The 23,968-nt window shown below is 41.9% G+C and overlaps 1 protein-coding gene across 1 annotated transcript in view; it reads right to left on the reverse strand.

Moving 5' to 3' along the window:
• tmem135 (transmembrane protein 135) overlaps positions 1 to 23,968 on the reverse strand; it is a 429,004-nt gene that overhangs the window by 370,922 nt on the left and 34,114 nt on the right. The window lies entirely within an intron of this gene.

The following is a 23,968-nucleotide window of genomic DNA, read 5'->3' on the forward strand; positions in this document are numbered from 1 at the left end:
TGGCCCAAATAAACAAAGAGAATCCCGACTTCTTTCAGTTAGTCCTGACGAACGGTCTCGGCCTGAAACATCAACTCTACCTCTTCCTAGAGCTGCTGCCTGGCCTGCTGCGTTCACCAGCAACTTTTATGTGTGTTGCTTGAAATTTCAGCATCTGCAGATTTCTGCATGTTTGTATTTTTTTCATTAGCTTTTCTTCTTTAAGAGTTGGCCCAAATAAGCAGCTGCACTGATTAATCATGGCCCAATTAACCAGAATCCATTGTTATTTACAAGTGTCAACAGAAGAAATTGCCTCATCAGTTTTCACAACAAATCTTTAAGTGGCTTCCCACTGTGAATCAGCAGCAGCGTTCCTACAGACAATGTATCTGTTTGATTGCAGCAAGATGATAATAAAACTTTTTTTTGAAGACTGGTTGTCTTTTGAACTAACTAGTTGCTATCCCCATTCCATACCTCCTGAAGATATTTGCATTTTTATAACTAACCTTTGTGTCTAAAGAAGTCCTTAAATGAGTTCTGATGAAGAATCTTGACCCAAAAGATTGATTGTTTATTCTGGTTGGGTTGTCATTCTCCGATCTTGGCAATTAATTTGCAAACATCTCGTCACCATACGAGGAGACATCATCAGTGCACTGTTAATTTGTGGTGTGCTTTGTTTATTCTTTTCCATAAATGCTACTTAACCTGCTGAATTCCAACTGCATTTTGTGTGCTGCTCTGGATTTCTGGCATGTCCAGAATCTCTTGCATTTTGTCTTTAAATACAGTAAATACAGCAGAATTTGTGCCAAAGTCATATTAATGTAAATCAAGTCTTCGGTAACCTAAAGAACCTTATGTTGCTTTTTTTGCAACTCCAATTAGACCAATCATACAACTTACTTATATGTAAACATATTGCAATTATTGTTTAATTGCTACTGATCATTTAGATATAGAACAATATATTCAATTTGGTCCTCATGGCACTGTTCCCATTCTTCAAATTTCATAAAATTGACATGGAAATGTTGCTATATCCATTTGCATTTGTTCTGGATTCAGGGGAGGTTAGTGCCCACGATGGAACAGGTTAAGTTTACAATTTTCTACTGTTTTTTCCGATCCTTTGCAGTCGCCCCTCCACACAAGATAGTGGTGCACCAGTTAGAATGCTCTCAATAGTTCAATAGTTCCATTTAATATCGGAGAATTTATACAATATACAACCTGAAGTTCTTGTTCTTCGCAGATACCCACGAAAACAGAAGAGTGCCCCAAAGAATGACTGACAATAGAAATATTAGAATCCCAAGCCCCCCACTACTTCACCCCTCCATGCACAAGCAGCAGCAAAGCAACAACCATCGATTCCCCCACTTACTTCAGCAAAAAAAATTATCAGCACCCTCCACCCACCAAGTAAGCAATAGCAATCAACAGCACTGGGGCTCCACAGGGGACTGTTTTGTCTCCCTTTCTCTTCACCATTTACACCTCGGACTTCAACTACTGCACAGAGTCTTATCATCTTCAGAAGTTTTTGGATGACTCTGCCATAGTTGGATGCATCAGCAAGGGAGATGGGGCTGAGTACAGGGCTACAGTAGGAAACTTTGTCACATGGTGTGAGCAGAATTATCTGCAGCTTAATGCGAAAAAGACTAAGGAGCTGGTGGTAGACCTGAGGAGAGCTAAGGTACCGGTGACCCCTGTTTCCATCCAGGGGGTCAGTGTGGACATGGTGGAGGATTACAAATACCTGGGGATATGAATTGACAATAAACTGACTGGTCTGAGAACACTGAGGCTGTCTACAAGAAGGGTCAGAGCCGTCTCTATTTCCTGAAGAGACTGAGGTCCTTTAACATCTGCCGGACGATGCTGAGGATGTTCTACGAGTCTGTGGTGGCTAGTGCTATCATGTTTGCTGTTGTGTGCTGGGGCAGCAGGCTGAGGGTGGCAGATACCAACAGAATCAACAAACTCATTCGTAAGGCCAGTGATGTTGTGGGGATGGAACTGGACTCTCTCACAGTGGTGTCTGAAAAGAGGATGCTGTCTAAGTTGCATGCCATCTTGGTCAATGTCTCCCATCCACTACATAATGTACTGGGTGGGCACAGGAGTACATTCAGCCAGAGACTCATTCCACCAAGATGCAGCACTGAGCGTCATAGGAAGACATTCCTGCCTGTGGCCATCAAACTTTACAACTCCTCCCTTGGAGGGTCAGACACCCTGAGCCAATAGGCTGGTCCTGGACTTATTTGATAATTTACTGGCATAATTTATATATTACTATTTAACTATTTATGGTTCTATTACTATTTATTATTTATGGAGCAACTGTAACGGAAACCAATTTCCCCCGGGATTAATAAAGTATGACTATGAACGATAATGATCTGCAGTACAACAAACACTATTTGTTCACCCAACAACCTGATTTCTCTCTTCCCCCACCTTCTCTCATATATAAAGGGACAGTGAGAGGGCAGCCCCCTTTCACCACGAGAGGGAGACGAACAAAGACAAACAACTCGCTGATTTGTGGTGTTAAAATCTGCTGCGTCACTTGCCCAGCCCCCAACACACACCAACCACCCCCCTCGCCCCCGGAGTTTTCAGACTCAAGAACTGGCAACTAATTTTCCCCCACCAACGAAAGAAAGAGAGCACACACTATTCGCTGAGTACTGAGGCCCTGTCAGCTGATCCGCTGTTCCCAGTGCTCTGTTTTCTTTCGTGACACTTCAGTCGGCAGCACCAGCTCATCTGCAGAGCTGCAGTCTTGGAGCCCCAAAGACGCACTTGTCTTCTAAGCTGCGTCCTTGGGATACTGAAAAACGGCCAATCGATGAGCCCCGGGAACGGGTCCAACTACCCCAAAGAACCAAAGTTTGAGTGTAGCTCTATGTCAGGGTCTTCAACAAAACCCCATCCACCTTGAAAAGGAAAAAGATAGACATTAAAGGTAGAAATTAAGCTGTTTTCGCAGATGAGCTTGAAGGAGTCGCAGTCAAATGCCATCACAGTATATCTGTAGAAATTTGCAAGTCTTTGTTGACATACCAATTCTCCTCAAACTCCTAAAGAAATATCGCTGCTGTTGTGCCTTCTTTGTAACTGCATCAATATGTTGTGCTCAGCATAGCTCCTCAGAGAAGCTGACAGCTAGGAACTTGAAACTGCTAACTCTTTCCTTTTCTGATCCCTCTATGACAACCGGTGTGTGTTTCCTCGACTTCTCCTTCTTGAAATCCACAATCAATTCTTTGGGCTTACTGATGTTGAGTGCGAGTTTGTTACTGGGACACCACACAACTAGGGAATCTCTCTTACCCCTGTATGCTTCCTAATCACCATCTGAAATTCTGCCAACAATAGTTGTATCATTAGCAAATTTATAGATAGCATTTGAGCTGTGCCTAGCCTCACAGTCATGAGTATAAAGACAGTAGAGCAGTGGGCGAAACACACAATCCTTGATGTGCAGCAATGTTGACTGCCAGCAAGGAGGAGATGTTATTTCCAATCTGCATAGACAATGGTCTCCCAGTGAGGAAGTCAAGGATCCAGTTCAGAGGGATGTACAGGGGCCCAGGTTTTGGAGCTTGTTCATTAGAACTGATTGTATGATTATGCTGAATGTTGAGTTATTGTCCATAAACAGCAGCATGACATAGGCATTGCTATTGTGCAGGTAATCCAAGGCTGAGTGGAGAGCCAGTGAGACTGCATACACTATAGACTTACTGTGGTATGACGGGGTCCTGAATTACCCCTATGAACTGTTCTCGTTTACCCTTATAACTGTGCTTACAGGGTACGTGACAGCAGTGACAGGTAAATTACAGCTGATCCAGGTCCTTGCTTAGGCAGTTGATTCTAGCCATGACCAACCATTCAAAGCACTTCATCACAGTAGATGTGAAAACTCCCTTGGCAGAAGAAATGTACAACATTTGACCGCTAGATGTTCCAGGCTGCATGAGCAGGACTGAGACAGAACCGCCACATTTGTGCACCACTTTGAGTTAACCACAAAGTATACTCCACCTTCTCTCCCTTTAAAACGCTTTGCTGTCCTGTCTTTGCAGGGAATGGAAAGATACTGGCATGGATACAGGAATAGCTGATGGCCAGGAGGCAACTAGTGGGAATAAAGGGGCCTTTTCTGGTTGGCTGCCAGTAACTAGTGGTGTTCCTCAGGGGTCAGTATTGAGACTCTACTTTTCTCATTGTTTGTCAGTGTTTTGGATAATGGAATTGATAGCTTTGAGGCAAAGTTTGCAGGTGATACAAAGATAGGTGGAGGGGTAGGTAGTGCTGAGGAAACAATGTGATTGCAGCAAGACTTAGAAACATTGGAAGAATGGACAAAAAAGTGGCAGATGGAATACAGTATTGGAAAATGTACGATAATGCATTTTGGTAAAAGGAACAATAGTGCAGACTATTATCTAAATAGGGAGAACATCAGAGGTGCAGAGGGACATAGGAGTCCCCGTGCAAGACTCCCAGAAGGTTAATTCACAGGTTGAATCTGCGGCAAAAAAAAAATGCAATGTTGGCATTTATATCAAGGGGAATAGAATATAAAAGCAAGGAGATAATGCTGAGACACTAGTCAGGTTGTACTTGGGAGTATTGTCAACAGTTTTGGGCCCCTTATCTCAGAAAGGATGTGTTGTTATTGGAGAGAGTCCAGAGGAGGTTCAAGAGGATGATTCCAGGAAAGAAGGGGTTAACATATGAGGGGTATTTGGCAGCTTTGGGCCTGTACTTACTGGAATTTAGAAGAATGCAGGGGGATCTCATTGAAACCTACCAAACATTGAAAGCAAACAAGAGGAATTCTGCAGATGCTGGAAATTCAAGCAACACACATCAAAGTTGGTGGTGAACGCAGCAGGCCAGGCAGCATCTGCAGGAAGAGGTGCAGTCGACGTTTCAGGCCGAGACCCTTCGTCAGCACTAACTGAAGGAAGAGTGAGTAAGGGATTTGAAAGTTGGAGGGAGAGGGGGAGATCCAAAATGATAGGAGAAGACAGGAGGGGGAGGGATAGAGCCAAGAGTTGGTCAGGTGATAGGCAAAAGGGGATACGAGAGGATCATGGGACAGGAGGTCCGGGAAGAAACACAAGGAGGGGGGGGACCCAGAGGATGGGCAAGAGGTATATAGAGAGCGTCCGGTATACTGCGTCCGGTGCTCCCGATGTGGCCTTGTATATATTGGCGAGACCCGACGCAGACTGGGAGACTGTTTTGCTGAACACCTACGCTCTGTCCGCCAGAGAAAGCAGGATCTCCCAGTGGCCACACATTTTAATTCCACATCCCATTCCCATTCTGACATGTTTATCCACGGCCTCCTCTACTGTAAAGATGAAGCCACACTCAGGTTGGAGGAACAACACCTTATATTCCGTCTGGGTAGCCTCCAACCTGATGGCATGAACATCGACTTCTCTAACTTCCGCTAAGGCCCCACCTCCCCCTCGTACCCCATCTGTTACTTATTTTTATGCACACATTCTTTCTCTCACTCTCCTTTTTCTCCCTCTGTCCCTCTGAATATACCTCTTGCCCATCCTCTGGGTCCCCCCCCTTGTCTTTCTTCCCGGACCTCCTGTCCCATGATCCTCTCGTATCCCCTTTTGCCTATCACCTGTCCAGCTCTTGGCTCCATCCCTCCCCCTCCTGTCTTCTCCTATCATTTTGGATCTCCCCCTCCCCCTCCAACTTTCAAATCCCTTACTCACTCTTCTTTCAGTTAGTCCTGACGAAGGGTCTCAGCCTGAAACGTCGACTGCACCTCTTCCTACAGATGCTGCCTGGCCTGCTGCGTTCACCAGCAACTTTGATGTGTGTTGCAAACATTGAAAGGACTAGATTAGGGTGGATGTGGAGAGAATGTTTCCTATGATGGGGGTACCCAGAACTAGAGGGCACAGCCTCAAAACTGAGGGGCCACCTTTTAGAACAGAGACAAGGAGGATTTTTTTTTAGCCAAAGAGTAGCGAATCTGTGGAATGCTCTGCTACAGACTGTGGTGGAGGCTAAGTCTGTGGGTATGTTTACTGCGGAAGTTGACAGTATCCTGATCAGTCAGGGCATCAAAGGATATGGCGAGAAGGCAGGTGTATGGGGTTAAGTGGGATTTGGGATCAGCCATGATAGAATAGCTGAGCAGACTCAATGGGCTGAATGGCCTAATTCTGCTCCTATGTCTTATGGTCTTATTATGATGGCAAAGCCATCAGGCTACAGTGCTGCATCCAAAATTGCAGGTGAGGGCCATATTTCTGTAAAGCAGAGTACACCGTTTTCCCTGATGTCCCTCTGATATAGCAATCTTACTCTGAAATCTTCAATTTTACTTTCCAGAGACTGCACATTCACCAGTAGGATAGTCAGGAGTGGAAATCTAAAGCCTCTGTGTTTCAATCATACCTGTAGGCTGGTGCAGCATCCCCGCTTCTGTTTTCTTAAAGGGGAACGGCACTCACAACCCGTGCCTGCCATCCGAGGTTCGTCAGCTTTGAATACTGATTACTTTGTTAACATCTTAAAATGATGCTAATTACTGAAGAACCCATAGCTGTGACTGTGGATTTCAGCTTTAGTAGTCCTAAATGGAACTATTTGATAATTCCCATTGGAGCTGCACGCAATAAGTCGCCACTTAATGGTGTCATTTCTTCAGAATATTGTGGAACTCATCAAAATCAAATTAAGAAAAAACAATTACTTATTTCTAAACCAAGCTAAGTACTACAGGTGACATGATAGATTGAGACTTTTTTAAAATAAATGCAAAAGCCTGCATTTGTGTGGTATCTGCAGTGAGTTTTGAATTTTCTGAAATGCTTTACAGCATAAATACTTTGAGATGAGATTTCTGTGGTAATGTAAATGCAAGACAAATTGCATGCAGATTGTCTCACAATGAAGTAAATCACCGCAAATTCTACTTTATTGTTGTTGGCAAAGGAATAAATATTGACCAGCTGCCCAGACAATTCCCCTGCTCTGGAATCCACAGACAGAGCCATGTGTTAACCACTCCAATGAAAGAAAACACCTTCAAATGAGTAACACTCCCCTATCATTTCCTAGCCTAGTTTGTGTATTTAGTGACTGTAGCAATTAAATCCTGCTCACTCTCCAACTCAGATTTTCTGACAAAGTTTAATATACCCAAATTTTACATTACTTATGACTTTAATTCATGAGTACCATTCAGTTTCCTTCCATATTGTAAAATTTTACATTATCGTCTGTTATTTTAGAAGCTGTTTCAAATATTACATTTAGAGTTAATGACAGTGTAAACAATCAATGTCAAAGAAGAGATGCAAGAGGGATCTGGATCTTTATTTTGAAGCAATACGAAGAATAAAAACGCTCACAATTGGCATCTTTTAAGTTTAATTTACTGCAATACACTTACTGATCATATGTCTTACACAGGGCCGCATAATATACCTCATGTTAATCCTGCTGCTAAAGAAACACTTCAGTGGCTTTTCCCATTCTTATTACAGTCAATAATCTCAAGTCCCAATATGAACTGACCTATGTGGTTTACGATCTTGAATTTAAGCACAGTAGAATATTCCAAGCAAATTACTTTGCTAATTATGTTTACTTGACTGCAATAAATAATAAAACCTTCGACTTAACATTGATTAACAAAATTGCCTCCTCAGTAACAAGATGTGTATAATATTGTTACTGATAACCAAGATTTATTCAAGATTTCCCAGAACCTTTCAATACATCAATACTACAAATAGCACTACTTCAAAACTAGCGATTGAACAAAGGAAATCCTCTTCTGAACAGGCCCATGCTAAATCAGGGACTCCAACCTGAAAATTTTCAGCTGGTATCAAAACTATTTTTGTCAAATCTAAACAGTAAAGATTTTTTTTAAACTCTTCTTTTACAGGGCACCAAAATCCTGCTACATTAGAGAACAGTCCAGTTTCTTCACATAAGAGAGCTGGAAACAAACAAGTCAACAGAGCTGAAACCCCTTCAAAAGCCTTCACCTCCTACCTCTTCATGACAGTAATTTGAAAGAAAACACAGTTCAGAGAAGGTGTTATTAATGACCTCTTTTTTTCTTTTAAGTCTTATATTGGAGTCTGACGTCAGAACATCTTTCAAGAGAGTGTACCCTCACGAGACAGCAGACCACAATAGTGTGCCTCAAAGGGCTCAGAAAACCAATGCCAACCAACTGGCGGCTGTGTTCAAAGACATTTTCAAACCCTCTTTGCTACAATCGGAAGTTCCCACCTGCTTCATAAGAGCAACATTCAAATCCAAGCCCAAAAAGAGCAGAGAAAGAAAGCTGCCTTACAACAATAGTCCAGTAGCACTCACAGCAATGGCGATGAAGTGCTTTCAGAGGCTGGTTATGGCAGCTTCTGTCAACTCCTGTCTCAGCAAGAACTGGATACTCTGCAATTTGCCTATTGCCACAATAGGTCTGCAGCAGATGTGATCTCATTGGCTCTTCATGCAGCCTTGGATCATCTGGGCAATACTAATAGTTATGTCAGGCTGCTGTTTATTGACTACAGCTCATTTCTTAACACAACCATTCCAACAAATCTGATCAAAAAGCACCAAAACCTAGACCTCTGTACTTCCCTCTGCAACTGGATCCTTGACTTCCTCACCAAAAGACCACAGTGTATGCAGATCAGAAATAACATTGCCCTCTCACTAATATTCAGCACTGGCACACCTCAGGATATGTGCTTAGCCCTCTTCACTACTCTCTGCACCATAACTGTGCCTAGGCACAGCTCAAATGCCGTCTATAGATTTGCTAATGACACAACTATCGTTGGCAGAATTTCACATGTTGATGAGAGGGCATACAAAAATGAGATATATTAGCTAGCTGAGTGGTGTTGCAGCCACAACCTTGCACTCAACATCAGTAAGAGCGGAGAACTGATTGCAGAGTTCAGAAAGGGTAAGATGAGGAAACACACACCAGTCTTCATAGAGAGATCAGAAGTGGAAAGAGTGAACAATTTCAAGTGCCTGAGAGTCAGTATCTCTGAGGATCTATCCTAGGCCCAACATATCAGTGTTGTTACAAAGAAGGCACAACCACAGCTATATTTCATTAAGAGTTTGAGGAGAAATGGTATGTCACCAAAGCCACTCACTAATTTCTACAGATATACATTGGAGAGCATTCTAACTGGCTCACCATCTGGTATGGGGGGAGGGGGCACTACATAGGATTGAAATAAACTGCAGAAAGTTGTGAACTCAGTTAGCTCCATCATGGGCACTAGCCTCCCCAGCATCCAGGACATCTTCAGGAGCAATGCCTCAAAAAAAAAAGTGGCATCTATCATTAAGGACCCCCATCATCCAGGGAATGCCCTCTTCTCATTGCTACCATCAGGGAGGAGGTACAAGAGCCTGAAGGCACACTCAACAATTCAGGAATAGCTTCTTCCCCTCCGCCAACAGATTTTTGAACGGACACTGAACCCGTGAACACTACCTCACTACTTTTTTCTCTCTTTATGCACTACTTGTTTACATAGAACACAGAACATAGAACAGTACTGCACAGTACAGGCCCTTCGGCCCACAATGTTGTGCTGACCCTCAAACCCTGCCTCCCATATAAGCCCCCACCTTAAATTCCTCCATATACCTGTCTAATAGTCTCTTAAACTTCACGAGTGTATCTGCCTCCACCGCTGACTCAGGCAGTGCATTCCATGCACCAACCACTCTCTGAGTAAAAAACCTTCTTCCAACATCCCCCTTGAACTTCCCACCCCTTACCTTAAAGCCATGTCCTCTTGTATTGAGCAGTGGTGCCCTGGGGAAGAGGCGCTAGCTATCCACTCTATCTATTCCCCTTAATATCTTGTATACCTCTATCATGTCTCCTCTCATTCTCCTTCTCTCCAAAGAGTAAAGTCCTAGCTCCCTTAAACTCTGATCATAATCCATAACCTGTAAGCCAGGCAGCATCCTGGTAAATCTCCTCTGTACCCTTTCCAGTGCTTCCACATCCTTCCTATAGTGAGGTGACCAGAACTGGACACAGTACTCCAAGTGTGGCTTAACCAGAGTTTTATAGAGCTGCATCATTACATCGCGACTCTTAAACTCTATCCCTCAACTTATGAAAGCTAACATCCCATAAGCTTTCTTAACTACCCTATCCACCTGTGAGGCAACTTTCAGGGATCTGTGGACATGTACCCCCAGATCCCTCTGCTCCTCCACACTACCAAGTATCCTGCCATTTACTTTGTACTCTGCCTTGGAGTTTGTCCTTCCAAAGTGTACCACCTCACACTTCTCCGGGTTGAACTCCACCTGCCACTTCTCAGCCCACTCCTGCATCCTATCAATGTCTCTCTGCAATCTTTGACAATTCCCTACACTATCTACAACACCACCAACCTTTGTGTCGTCTGCAAACTTGTCAACCCACCCTTCTACCCCCACATCCAGGTCGTTAATAAAAATCACGAAAAGTAGAGGTCCCAGAACAGATCATTGTGGGACACCACTAGTCACAATCCTCCAATCTGAATGTACTCCCTCCACCACCACCTTCTGCCTTCTGCAGGCAAGCCAATTCTGAATCCACCTGGCCAAACTTCCCTGGATCGCATGCCTTCTAACTTTCTGAATAAGTCTACCGTGTGGAACCCTGTCAAATGCCTTACTAAAATCCATATAGATCACATCCACTGCACTACCCTCATCTATATGCCCGGTCACCTCCTCAAAGAACTCTATCAGGCTTGTTAGATACAATCTGCCCTTCACAAAGCCATGCTGACTGTCCCTGATCAGACCATGATTCTCGAAATGCCTATAGATCCTATCTCTAAGAATCTTTTCCAACAGCTTTCCCACCACACACGTAAGGCTCACTGGTCTATAATTACCCGGACTATCCCTACCAACTTTTTTGAACAAGGGGACAACATTCGCCTCCCTCCAATCCTCCGGTACCATTCCCGTGGACAACGAGGACATAAAGATCCTAGCCAGAGGCTCAGCAATCTCTTCTCTCACCTCGTGGAGCAGCCTGGGGAATATTCCGTCAGGCCCCGGGGACTTATTTGTCCTAATGTATTTTAACAACTCCAACGCCTCCTCTCCTTAATTATCAACATGCTCCAGAACATCAACCTCACTCATATTGTCCTCACCATCATCAAGTTCCCTCTCATTGGTGAATACCGAAGAGAAGTATTCATTGAGGACCTCGCTCACTTCCACAGCCTCCAGGCACATCTTCCCACCTTTATCTCTAATCGGTCCTACCTTCACTCCTGTCATCCTTTTTTCTTCACATAACTGAAGAATGCCTTGGGGTTTTCCTTTACCCTACTCGCCAAGGCCTTCTCATGCCTCCTTCTTGCTCTTCTCAGCCTCTTCTTAAGCTCCTTTCTTGCTTCCCTATATTCCTCAATAGACCCATCTGATCCTTGCTTCCTAAACCTCATGTATGCTGCCTTCTTCCACCTGACTAGATTTTCCACCTCACTTGTCACCCATGGTTCCTTCACCTTACCATTCTTTATCTTCCTCACCGGGACAAATTTATCCCTAACATTCCGCAAGAGATCGCTAAACATCGACCACATGTCCATAGTACATTTCCCTGCAAAAACATCATCCCAATTCACACCCGCAAGTTCTAGCCTTATAGCCTCATAATTTGCCTTTCCCCAATTAAAAATTTGCCTGTCCTCTCTGATTCTATCCTTTTCCATGATAATGCTAAAGGCCAGGGAGCGGTGGTCACTTTACCCCAGATGCTCACCCACTGAGAGATCTGTGACCTGACCCAGTTCATTACCCAGTATTAGATCTAGTATGGCACTCGCTGTTTAATTTAACTTTTTTTAATATATACACACTTACTGCAATTTACAAATATTATAATATATTGCCACGTACTGCTGCCACATAACAACGAATTTCACGACATATTCTAAGGATATTAAATCTGATTCTGATATACCACTGCAGATATGAAAATATACCTTAATATTACATTTTTGAACTAGATTTAATTTATAATCCTTTCCATGACATTTCTACAAAAACTCTGAATGCTGAGGAGATTTAAACAAGGGGAGGGAGGGGGGAGGGAGGGGCGGGAACGTTGACTCAGACCATGAGAGGCCTGCGTCGGGCATTTTCGTGCCTTACAAGGCGCAGATTGGAAGTCTGTGTGGGGTGCCACTCCTTGCACAGACTAGAGCAATGTGTGATTAAGTGCCTTGCTCAAGGGCACAAACACATTGCCACAGCTGAGGCTCAAACTAGCAACCTTGAGGTAACTAGACAAATGCCTTAACCACTTGGCCACGTGCCCAACAAGGGAATACATGAAACAGAGAAATTATGCAGAAAGCATACAATACTTGACAGGACTCCACATTATCACTTATGGAAATTCTTGTTTTGTCCTAAAAGCACATTTCATTGCACTTATCAGCATGGTTACGAGTGCTATAGAGTAAAAGAGTGTAGCCAGAAATTACCGAGAAACAAAGGTTTCATTAATTTGACTATAACAGTTGCTGTGAACCACTACATCAATGAACAACTAACTAACTTTCCATAGCCTCAGGCATACTCCAGCAAGGGACAGTTAGCATGAGGAACAGAGCTACAGGCAAAACATCCGGAACTGGCAGGGATCTTAATAACTAGGTCCCTTGTATATTTTTCTGCCACCAGATTGAAACAATGACGCAAAGGTGCAGTACCCGAATAGTTGTAGAAAAACAAAACTTTTTAAAAAGCTAATTCACATTTATAACACCACAGTGTCAAGGGGTAAAATAATGTCTCTCTACAAAGAACTAAACAAAGCTAGGATATTTCATCACTGGTGAGCCATATAATTTGAAACCGTGGAAATCACAATTGCTCCATAATTTCTGCAGCAAAATATTAATCCAAAAGTTCAAAGTAACGTTATTATCAATTTACATACATGTCACCATATACTACCCTGGGATTCATTTCCTTGAGGGCATTCACAGGAAATACAAAGAAACACAAAAGCGCAAACAAGGCAAACAACCAAAGTTCAAAGACAACGAACTATGCAAATATGAAGAGAAAATGAAAACAAAATAATAATAATAATAAATAAGCAATAAATATCGAGAACATGTGATAAACAGTCCTTGAAAGCGAGTCCATAAGTTGTGGGAACAGTTCAGTATTGGGGTGAGTGGGGTGAGAGAACTTGAGTAAAGTTATCTCCTCTGGTTTCAAGAGCTGGATGGTAGAGGGCTAATAACTGTTCCTAAACCTAACGGTGTGGGTCCTGAAGCTCCTGTACCTCCTTCTTGACTGCAGTAGCATGATGAGAGCTTTCATGGTGAATTTGGGTCACATGAAAAAATGTGAACTCCAATTCAGTGAATTTGGTGGATCTTAATAGTGACAAATGAAGACATTATTTTTCTTCAATATGAATGATATGATTTGACCATATTACATTTTCCAAATGGAAGCTGCATAAGTAGGCAGAATATCCTAAAATTTGCTTTTAATGATTTTTTCAGATTAGGTCAAGAACTGGCACTAGGCAGACCAAACCGAATTCTCATCCATAGCATCCTAGCATTTCTGTAATGATTCAGATCAAAATCAAGCATAAATCCTGTTCTTCACATTCAAAGGCTTTATAAGCATAAAGCAGATAAAATGAAGGAACTGTTCTGTTTTTTAATTATATCACGTGCAGTAAAATGACACATTTTTAAGATGTTTAAAAAGCCACATAAATAATTTTTGAACGCTCTCTCAATGGTTGCAAAATAAAAAGAAACTATTGACAAAATTAGGGGGAAATGCACTTGAATATTAAAAAAGCTGCAGATACTGGAAATCTGAAATAAAACAAAAAATACCGAAGATACTCAGGAGAATAGGCCACCTCTGTGGAAAGAGAAACAAGAGGTTCCTATCTGTTTCAAAAGGGCAATCATACCAGTACCCAAAAAGCACAGGGTAAGCTGCCTCAACGACCATCTATTGTCAGGAAATGCATTCAGAGGTTGATCATGGCTAGAATTAACTCCTGCCGGAACAAAGACCCAGAGCCTTTAAAATTTGCCTATCATCACAACAGGTCTACAGTGGACCTTGGACCACCCAAACAACAACAATACCTACATACATCAGGCTGTCACTTATTGATTACAGCTCAGCATTCAACACCATCATACTCTCAGTACTAACCAATCAGCTTCAAAACATGGGCCTCTGTACCTCCCTCCGCAACTGGATCCTTGCCTTCTTCATCAGGAGTCCACACTCAGAGCAGATCACAAATAACATCTCCTCCTCACTTACAATCAGCACAGATGTACTTCAAGGGTGCATGCTTAAGCCACTGCTCTACTCTCTCTACATTCATGACTGTGTGACTTGGCACAGCTCAAATGCCACCTATAAATCTGTCGACGACAGAAGCTCAGATGGTGATGAGGCATTGTACAGGAGTGAGATAGATTGGCTGGTTGAGAGCTTTCATAGGAACTTTGCACTCAGTGTCAGTAAGATCAAGGAATTGATTGTGGACCTCCAGAGAGGGAAGTTGGGAGAATATACTTCAGTTCTCATCAAGGGATCAGCAATGAAAAGGGTGAGCAATTTCAAGTTCCTGGGTGTCAACATCTCTCATGATCTACCATATTGATGCAGTTACGACAAAGACATAGGAGTTTGAGGTGATTTGGTATGACATTAAAGACTCCAGCAAATTTCTTCAGATGTGCAACAAAGAGCATTCTGACTGGTTGCATCACTATTTGCTATGGGACTGCCAGTACGCAGGATGAGAAAAGGCTGCACCAGCTTGTAAACTCTTGCCAACTCCATCAGCCACCTTACCGTTGAGGACATCTTCAAAAGGCGATGCCTCAAGGAGGTGGCATCCATCACAAAGGACCCACACCATCCAGGACAGTCCCTCTCTCATTATCATCTTCAGAAGGAGGCTCAGGAGCCTGAATCAGCACACTAATTTTAGGGGCAGCTTCTTCCCATCCACCATCAGATTTCTGAGCAGTCCATGAACACAACTTCACTATTTTGTTCCCTTCTTTCCCCACTGTTATATGTTCTTATTGTAATTTAAAGTAAGTTAGGTATCACATTGCACTGCTGTTGCAAAACAAATTTCACAACATATGTCAGTGATCCTGAGCTCTAACCTCTTCTATCCAGAGTTCTCAGTGTAACTACAGTCGGCCCTCTGTATCTGCGGGGGATTGGTTCCGGGTCCCCCACGGATACTAAAATTCACGGATGCTCAAGTCCCTTATATAAAAGCCTAAGAGAGCTCGTAAGGGTGTAATGCTTAGCGTAAAACTGGACATAATTAAGCGTTTCAATTGTGGTGAACAAATTAAAGACATTGTGTGTGCGTTGAACTTGCCTGCGTCCACCATTCATACTACTGTATTTACACGCAGAGAGAAAGAATCTTTAAAGCTGCCGATGTTACTGTTGGTTCTGCTAGTAGCATATCATTCCTGCTTTTACTATATGTTAGTGTTATTTTATGTTTTATGTGTTATTTGGTATGATTTGGTAGGTTATTTTTTGGGTCTGGGAACGCTCAAAAATTTTTCCCATATAAATTAATGGTAATTGCTTCTTCGCAACTGAACGAGACGCAAGGCGAACAATGCCCAAACAACAAGTGCTGAAGAGAGAACTTCCGGGTTTTTCCGACCCGCGGCTGGTTGAATCTGCGGATGCAGAACCCGCAGATACGGAGGGCCGACTGTATTCCTTAACAGAACTAGAAAGGAGACAAATACACTTGTTAAGACGTAGGAAGGGCAAGGAAGGAAATTGGTGGGGAGTGGGGGAGTGGGGGGAGGGTTGTTGTCTCTGACAAAGAACTGTTTATAAAACGTCAAGTCAAAATCACAACAATAACAAAATAGTGCAGGTTTTCCAACTAGCACAAATACCAAGACTTGTCCACATTTTCTGTAATGTCACACTCAGTACTAATATTGTCATAAGCACGTTCTGTCCTGTCACTTTCTCTACAGCGACCATCAGTTCTGCACAGATGGGAGCTTCATTGAGTCTAATAGAATTCATTAAAATCAACATAATATAAAATATAAAATCCACTTATGCAGCCTCAGAGATAATGGAAATGTTATTGCTTTGATATTGTATATAATGTCAAATGTGACAATGGAATATATATTAAGTAGATTTTGTTCAATACAATGAAATTACAATAAACAAGTCACTGATCACATATAATTATGTTAATACTGGACCATACAGTACACACAAAAATCATGTCCCTTGAATCACGGATCTAAATGAAGATAATAGCAAATCTCCCTACCTGGATCACCCGCTGTCACTTAAAATTGTTGACTCAAGTTAGTACACAGTTCCAGAGGAACAAGCAGCCCTCCTGAAGTTCATCCAAGTTATCATTTTCATGTATACGGCAAGAATTTATATTTATAAAGTATTTTAAATGCATAAAAATGGTAAAAAAAAAAAAAGAGCTTCATAAGTTAGGTAAGTGCTTGGAAGATTATGTGGACCACATGCAATTCAGACAGGTGAACTTTTTGGAATTTCTTTATTCAACATGCTACAATTTTGAGCATATTAAAAAGAAATGACACGAAATACACCCTATCTTGTGAAAGAACAGATAATCCTGACAAGTGTTCTGCCACATAAACACACATAAATTTTACTTTAACTGGTAAAAGGAACAAATACCTCCTTACATTTCTCCTCCTTAGCACCATTTACCAAGACTATTTGTTCCCTACTAATCAAGATTTGACTAACAAACAAATTGTTGAATTTTATTACTAATGTTCATAAAAATACTATCACTGATATTATTAGTCAAAAAGGAACAAAGGATATTTCCGACACCTTCCTCCCCTTCCTTGATATCTCTCTCTCTCTCTCTCTCTCTCTCTCTCTCTCTCTATCTCTGGAGACAGCTTATCTACTGATGTCTACTATAAGCCCACAGACTCTCACAGCTACCTCGACTATTCATCTTCCCACCCTGTTACTTGTAAAAATGCCATCCCCTTCTCTCAATTCCTCTGTTTCTGCCGCATCTGCTCTCAGGATGAGGCTTTTCATTCCAGGACAAAGGAAATGACTTCCTTTTTTAAAGAAAGGGGCTTCCCTTCCTCCACCGTCAACTCTGTCCTCTCTCCTATTTCATGCACATCTGCTCTCACCCCATCCTCCCGCCACCCCGCTAGGAATAGGGTTCCTCTTGTCCTCACCTACACCCCCACTAGCCTCCGTGTCCAACATATAATTCTCCATAACTTCCGCCATCTCCAACAGGTTTCCACCACCAAGCACATCTTTCCCTCCCTGCCCCCACTTTCTGCTTTCCGCAGGGATCGCTCCCTATGCAATTCCCTTGTCCATTCGTCACCCCCATCCCTTCCCACCGATCTCCCTCCTGGCCCTTATCCTTGTAAGTGGAACAAGTGCTATACATGCCCTTACACTTCCCCCCTCACCACCATTCAGGGCCCCAGACAGTCCTTCCAGGTGAGGCGACACTTCACCTGTGAGTCTGCTGGTGTGATATACTGCATCCGGTGCTCCCAGTGTGACCTTCTATATATTGGTGAGACCCGACGCAGATTGGGAGACTGCTTCGCTGAACACCCTCACTCTGTCCGCCAGAGGAAGCAGGATCTCCCAGGGGCCACACATTATAATTTCATGTCCCATTCCCATTCTGATACATCTATCCATGGCCTCCTCTACTGTTGAGATGAAGCCATACTCAGATTGGAGGAACAACACCTCATATTCCGTCTGGGTAGCCTCCAACCTGATGGCATGAACATTGATTTCTCTAACTTCTGTTAATGCCCCTCCTCCCCTTCTTACCCCATCCCTAATTTTTTTTTGATTTGTGTGTATTTTTTTCTTTTCTCTCTTTCCCTCTCACAATAACTCTTTGCCTGTTCTCCATCTTCCTCTGGTGCTCCCCTCCCCCTTTCTTTCTTCCAAGGCCTTCCAACCCATGATTCTCCCCCTTCTCCAGCCCTGTATTCCTTTTGCCAATCAACTTCTCAGCTCTTGGCTTCATCCCTCCCCCTCCTGTCTTCTCCTATCATTTTGGGTCTCCCCCTCCCACTTTCAAATCTCCTACTATCTCTTTTTTCCGTTAGTCCTGACGAAGGGTCTCGGCCCAAAACGTCAACAGTACTTCTTCCAATAGATGCTGCCTGGCCTACTGCGTTCCACCAGCATTTTGTGTGTGTTGCAAGGATATTTAACTATAGCTTTACAGTACTGAACACATTGCACACAATTCCACACAAAAAAGGCTTTGATTCCTGTCCATGAAACACCTAGTTTCCGGCAGATGAAGGATGTGAAGCTCAGCACTGTCAAGAAAGAAAATGAAATTGCTTACTGCCATTGTACCATTCTTCCAGTTTTATCAAAATTAGTCACTTTTGGTAAGGAAAGAGGCATTAGTGCAAAAGAAGAAAATTGTTGCTATTAACAGACCATTTAGAATTGGATGATTTCTTATAGTTATAAACATATTTTTTATACAAATTGGCATCAAGATGTATTGCCATCAATACAAGAGATTCTTCAAATGCTTTGTTCCAGCACCACTGACATCTTCTGTCTATATATTACTTCATTAATCATCTAGCACCTGCAAGGTTTTAACTTGAGAAATTTTATACAAGAAATTGGACTCCCTACATCAGGGATGGCAAACCCTTTTGAGAATGTGTGCCCAAATTGGCAATTATCTTCTAAAAAAAATCCCTTGCATGCCATAGTAATTCTGAGCAGAGATTGCTATTATTTGATGAATAAACAACAGTAATTATGGACTTTCAGAAAAAAGGATGTCCTGTTGCTTATTTATGAGTATTCATTGTTTTATTATTAATAAAAAAAGAGACAGATTGAAATGAAGCATTTAAAAAAAACTATTTCAAAATTATTAATATTAATCTTTTAAAAAGGGCAATGAATTATGTTCATGGAGGCTCTAAACTACATATAGTATTTACCATTATTATCACTGAATATCCTGTACTTACTAACAAAAGACAGAAAAATATAAGCAGAGTGAATCCAATGCCACCTGGGCCAACCACTTACTGCACAATAAACATAATGTTCCAAAAAAAAGATAGAGTCCATATACAGATTAATAGGCATCCGTTAGTCTCATGAGACCATGGATTTGTGCCTTGGAAGGTTTCCAGGGCGCAGGCCTGGGCAAGGTTGTATGGAAGGCCAGCAGTTGTCCATGCTGCAAGTCTCCCCTCTCCACGCCACCGATGTTGTCCAAGGGAAGGAAATTAGGGCCCATACAGCTTGGCACCGGTGTCGTCGCAAAGCAATGTGTGGTTAAGTGCCTTGCTCAAGGACACAACACACTGCCTCAGCCAAGGCTCGAACTAGCAACCTTCAGATCACTAGACGAATGCCTTAACCACTTGGTCACGCGCCAATATACATATCTGGTATGCTGATATATTAACTAGCATCTCTTACGCTACGCCCATAAGAAACAAATGTACAATTTTGTATTCAAATGAAAGACAAATGTAATATGATAATTTGGAAAGAAGTTTGGTTTACTGCGTAGCCCAAGCATTGCCTAATAAGAACTTTCCATGACTTGCCAAGAACTTTACCATTTCAAGATTTAAAATTATAATTGATGTTAAACTTGGAACTTTTAAAAAAAATTTGTAAGTGAACATCAGACAGCTACTTCTAAAAATATAGGTTTTCCCCGCCATCCGAAGGTAGAGTGTTCCTATGAAACAGTTCGTAAGCCAAAATGTCGTAAAGCGAAGAAGCAATTCCCAATTATTTATATGGGAAAATTTTGTGAACATTCACAGACCCAAAAATAACCTACCAAATCATGCCAAATAATACATAAAACCTAAAATAACAGTGACATATAGTAAAAGCAGGAATGATATGATAAATACACAGCCTATATAAAGTAGAAATACTTTTCCACAATCCTTATTGAACTGTTCTCCATAGCGAAAATCTCATGCAAGTGCTGTTGGCAAGAACACTCTCTCCAGTAACCTTTAAGCTATGAAGCCGCCAAATCATACCAAATAACATGTAAAAATACACAGCCAATATAAAGTAGAAATAATGTAAGTACAGTGTAGTATCACTTACGGGAATCAGGAAGATAGCGCGGTGCACACTGATGATGGTGTGTTAGTCTGAGTCGTCGCAGGTTGGAGTGGTGTAGTGGCCCCCACCCTCCAGGCCACCGACTGATACATTGCTGCGAAGCATGCCAGGGGTCCAGCGGTAGCCGGGAGGCACACAGCACATCTTTAAGAAAAAAGCCGAAACAAACAAGCTAATTAATTAGGTGCCGCCCGGCACGTAATTGTCTGCCCAGATCAGTGCCGATTTCCGATTGCGTCGTCTCTGATCTGGGCTGACATTTCGGCTTTTTTCTTAAAGATGTGCTGTGTGTCTCCCTGCTACCGTTGCATTCTCCGCAAATCGGTATCTGTCCATGGCCCGGGGGTTGGGGTGGTGGGACACTGGGATGTCATCTCGTCTGTTTCCATTAGAGCAGGCGGCACATCTTCTCCTATGACCGCTCGCCTCGATGTCTAAGTTCGAGGTTCATCGACTGCTGTGGCTGATGTGTAAGGCTTGCTTGACTGGTGAGCCTTGCACATTTTTCTATCACACAGTTCTTTGTAAGGACTCAAACCATCCTGCAAATATCCCCTAAACCGACGTACCCTTTCAAAATTAAAGTCTTACTTCATCATTACTCATTTGGTTTCGACTGTTATCCTTTTTTCTTCCAATTGCATCAGCTCTTCATCTGTCAGTTCTTGGTCATGGGATGCCAAAACCTCTTCAACATCATGTTCGTCAGCTTCCACAAGCGAAACTCACTTAGTCCCTACTTCATTCACCACGATTGAAACGCTTAATTATGTCTAGTTTTACACTAAGTGTAACACCCTTATGAGCTCTTTCAGGCTTTTCCGATACCTTAGAACTCATCTTGCAAACGGCTGCTCACAGGCACGTGTTTAAGCAATGCCGGCGAGAATGCCGTTCCGAATCCAGGGGAGAGTGGCTGCTCGGGGTGTGCGCTGCCTTTTATTGAGCGCTGATTTTTTTCGCGCACTGATTTTTTTATCGCGCACTACTTTTTTCATAACAGTGAAAACACCTTCTGTTAGCAAAAACAGGGTACTAATGTAGGTCTTTCGTAACAGTGAGGTTTCGTAAAGCGAACGTTCGAAAAGCGGGGGACACCTGTGAACTGTTAACAAGCCTTAGACTTGGTCAATTCAATTAATGTATGGCTTAAGGGAGGAGGGCTGAATCATAATCTAAAATATAATTGTCGCTCTTCCACCATCGTTGCCAGTCCTGATGAAAGGTCTCGGCCCAAAACATTGACTATAGATAACTAACTTCCATAGATGCTACCTGACCTGCTGAGTTCTCCAGCATTTTGCGTGTATTGCTTTGGATTTCCAGCATCTGCAGAATTTCTTGCATCTGAAATATAACTGGAAAGTTTATCCAATAGCAACATGCTTGGAAGCACTTTTCACTAATCAAAAAGGAAAAATTACAGAGAGCAATTTATTGTTCCAAACAAGACATTTTTACTTAACCATCATGGGTTTGAACACATGATTTTCAAGGCAAATCAAGTCACCAAAATCAAACAAATTATTTTGTGGCACATAAAAGTAAAAACCTTACTTCAAAAATAAACCAAAAATTCACCACTATCTAGCTAACAAAACACCATTCAATTCAGTACAGAAAAGCTGCAAACATCTCTCCGTTTCCCAAACAAAGGTTGAAGTTTATTTTATATTAACTACTCCTAATGTTACGCAAGAACAAACAAACTTGCAATGCATGCATCTAGTATGCAGTTCTCTCTCTTTCTCTCTATGGTGGACAAATTGTTCTATTACTTCACCTACGTAAACTGTAAATAGCATACAATATGGTGTCCAGAATGAGGGACAAACACAGATGGAAAGGGAGAATGGTCATTATACATGAGTCTTCAGAAAGAGCATGAGAACCTGGCCATTACAACACATAGAGCAACTAGATTCATAGATTACACTCAGTGACCACTTTATTTAGTATGCCTGCCCGTTAATGCAGATATATAGTCATCCAATCATGTGGCTGCAACACAATGTATCAAAGCATTCAAACATGGTCAAGACGTTCAGTCGTTGTTCAGACCAAACATCAGAATGGGGAAGAAATGTGATCTGAATGACTTTGACTGTGGAATGATTGTTGGTGCCAAGAGGGGGCAATTTGAATAACTCAGAAACTGCTGATCTCCTGGGATCTTCACACACAACAGTCTTTATGGTTTACAGAGAATGGTGCAAAAAAAAGAAAAAAAAACAAAATACAAGTCAATGAGTGGCAGGTCTGTGGGTGAAAACCTTGCTAATGAAAGAGGTCAGAGGAGAATGGCTAAGCTTGCTCAAACTGACAGAAAGGAGACGGTAACTCAAATAATCACACATTACAATAGTGGTTTGCAGAAGAGCATCTCTGAATGCACAACATATCCAAACTTGAAGAGGTTGGGCTACAGCAGCAGAAGACCACGAACATACACTCAGTGGCCACTTTATTAGGTACCTCCTGTACCTAATATTTTACAGAACAGTACAGCAAAAAGGCATATTATTTTATCCACATGCAGGAAATCTGTTTTGGAAAACAAGATAGTTTTGGTTTGCTCACATGATGGGTGAGCAATATTAATTCAGATTTGAAGGTGTGCCCAGAAAAGCTACAAAATTATAGTTTAAACATCTTAATTAGTTAAGTTGTAGATTGTATTTTGATCAAGCTTTACAAGATGATAAAGTGATTAAATTTTAGATCATGTGCTACAACTCAATATGTTGGAGAGGAATATAGGTCACAATATCCGGCTATTTAAAAGTGAAACCAAGTTTCATCTTAGAAATCAGTCCTAAGGATGGTGGACCAATGAAACAGGTTGCCAGCTTGTCTAACAATTGTTGATTCACTGCATTCATTTGAGGAACAGAACCCATTTCAAGCTGAGCATATCATTTAACATGAAACAGGGCAGACAGGAATCCCCAGAGCGTTTTAATCACATAAGCAGATCAAGCTAAGCTTTCCAGACTTTATCTCTGAATTTGATGCGTTTCTTTTCTGATGACTGATATGTAAAGGGAAAATAATGACTGCAGAAACACTACATCATAAATGTGGGAAAGGCAGGATTTTAGAAAACAATTACAGATACCAAATCAGAAATAAAATCAGAATATCTTGAGAATATTCAGTAGATCAAGTAACAATCCCATTAAAGGCTGGCATTTGCAGAACTAACCACTAAGAAACAAAATGAAACAGAAAAATACAGCTTTTTCTGTGGAGAGAGGGGGAGAAAGTACTTAACAAAACTGGTAAATTCAGTATCTAGTGCCAAGATATTTAAATGTTCTTAGATGAAAAATATGGTGCAGTCCAAATTTAAATTAGGTCAGATGGAAGCTCAGGATTGCCCCTGCAGTCCTGCAGTTGGTTGTCTTTTGCCCTTTGGTTGTTTGTCTGAACTGTTGGGTACAACCGTTCATTGATTCTATTGTGTTTCTTGGATTTACTGTGAATGCCCACAAGAAAATTAATCCCAGGGTTGCATATGTTGACATACATGTACTTTAATAATACATTTACTTTGAACTTTGGAATATGGGAAGAAACCAGAGCACCCAGAGAAAACCCATGCAGTTACAGGGAGAAGATAGAAATTCCTTATAGACAACGGCAGGAATTGCACACCAATCCTACAGCCAGCACTGTAAAGAATTGT

This window comes from Mobula hypostoma, chromosome 7 (assembly GCF_963921235.1).
Source record: "Mobula hypostoma chromosome 7, sMobHyp1.1, whole genome shotgun sequence".
NCBI classification, from domain to species: Eukaryota; Metazoa; Chordata; class Chondrichthyes; order Myliobatiformes; family Myliobatidae; genus Mobula; species Mobula hypostoma.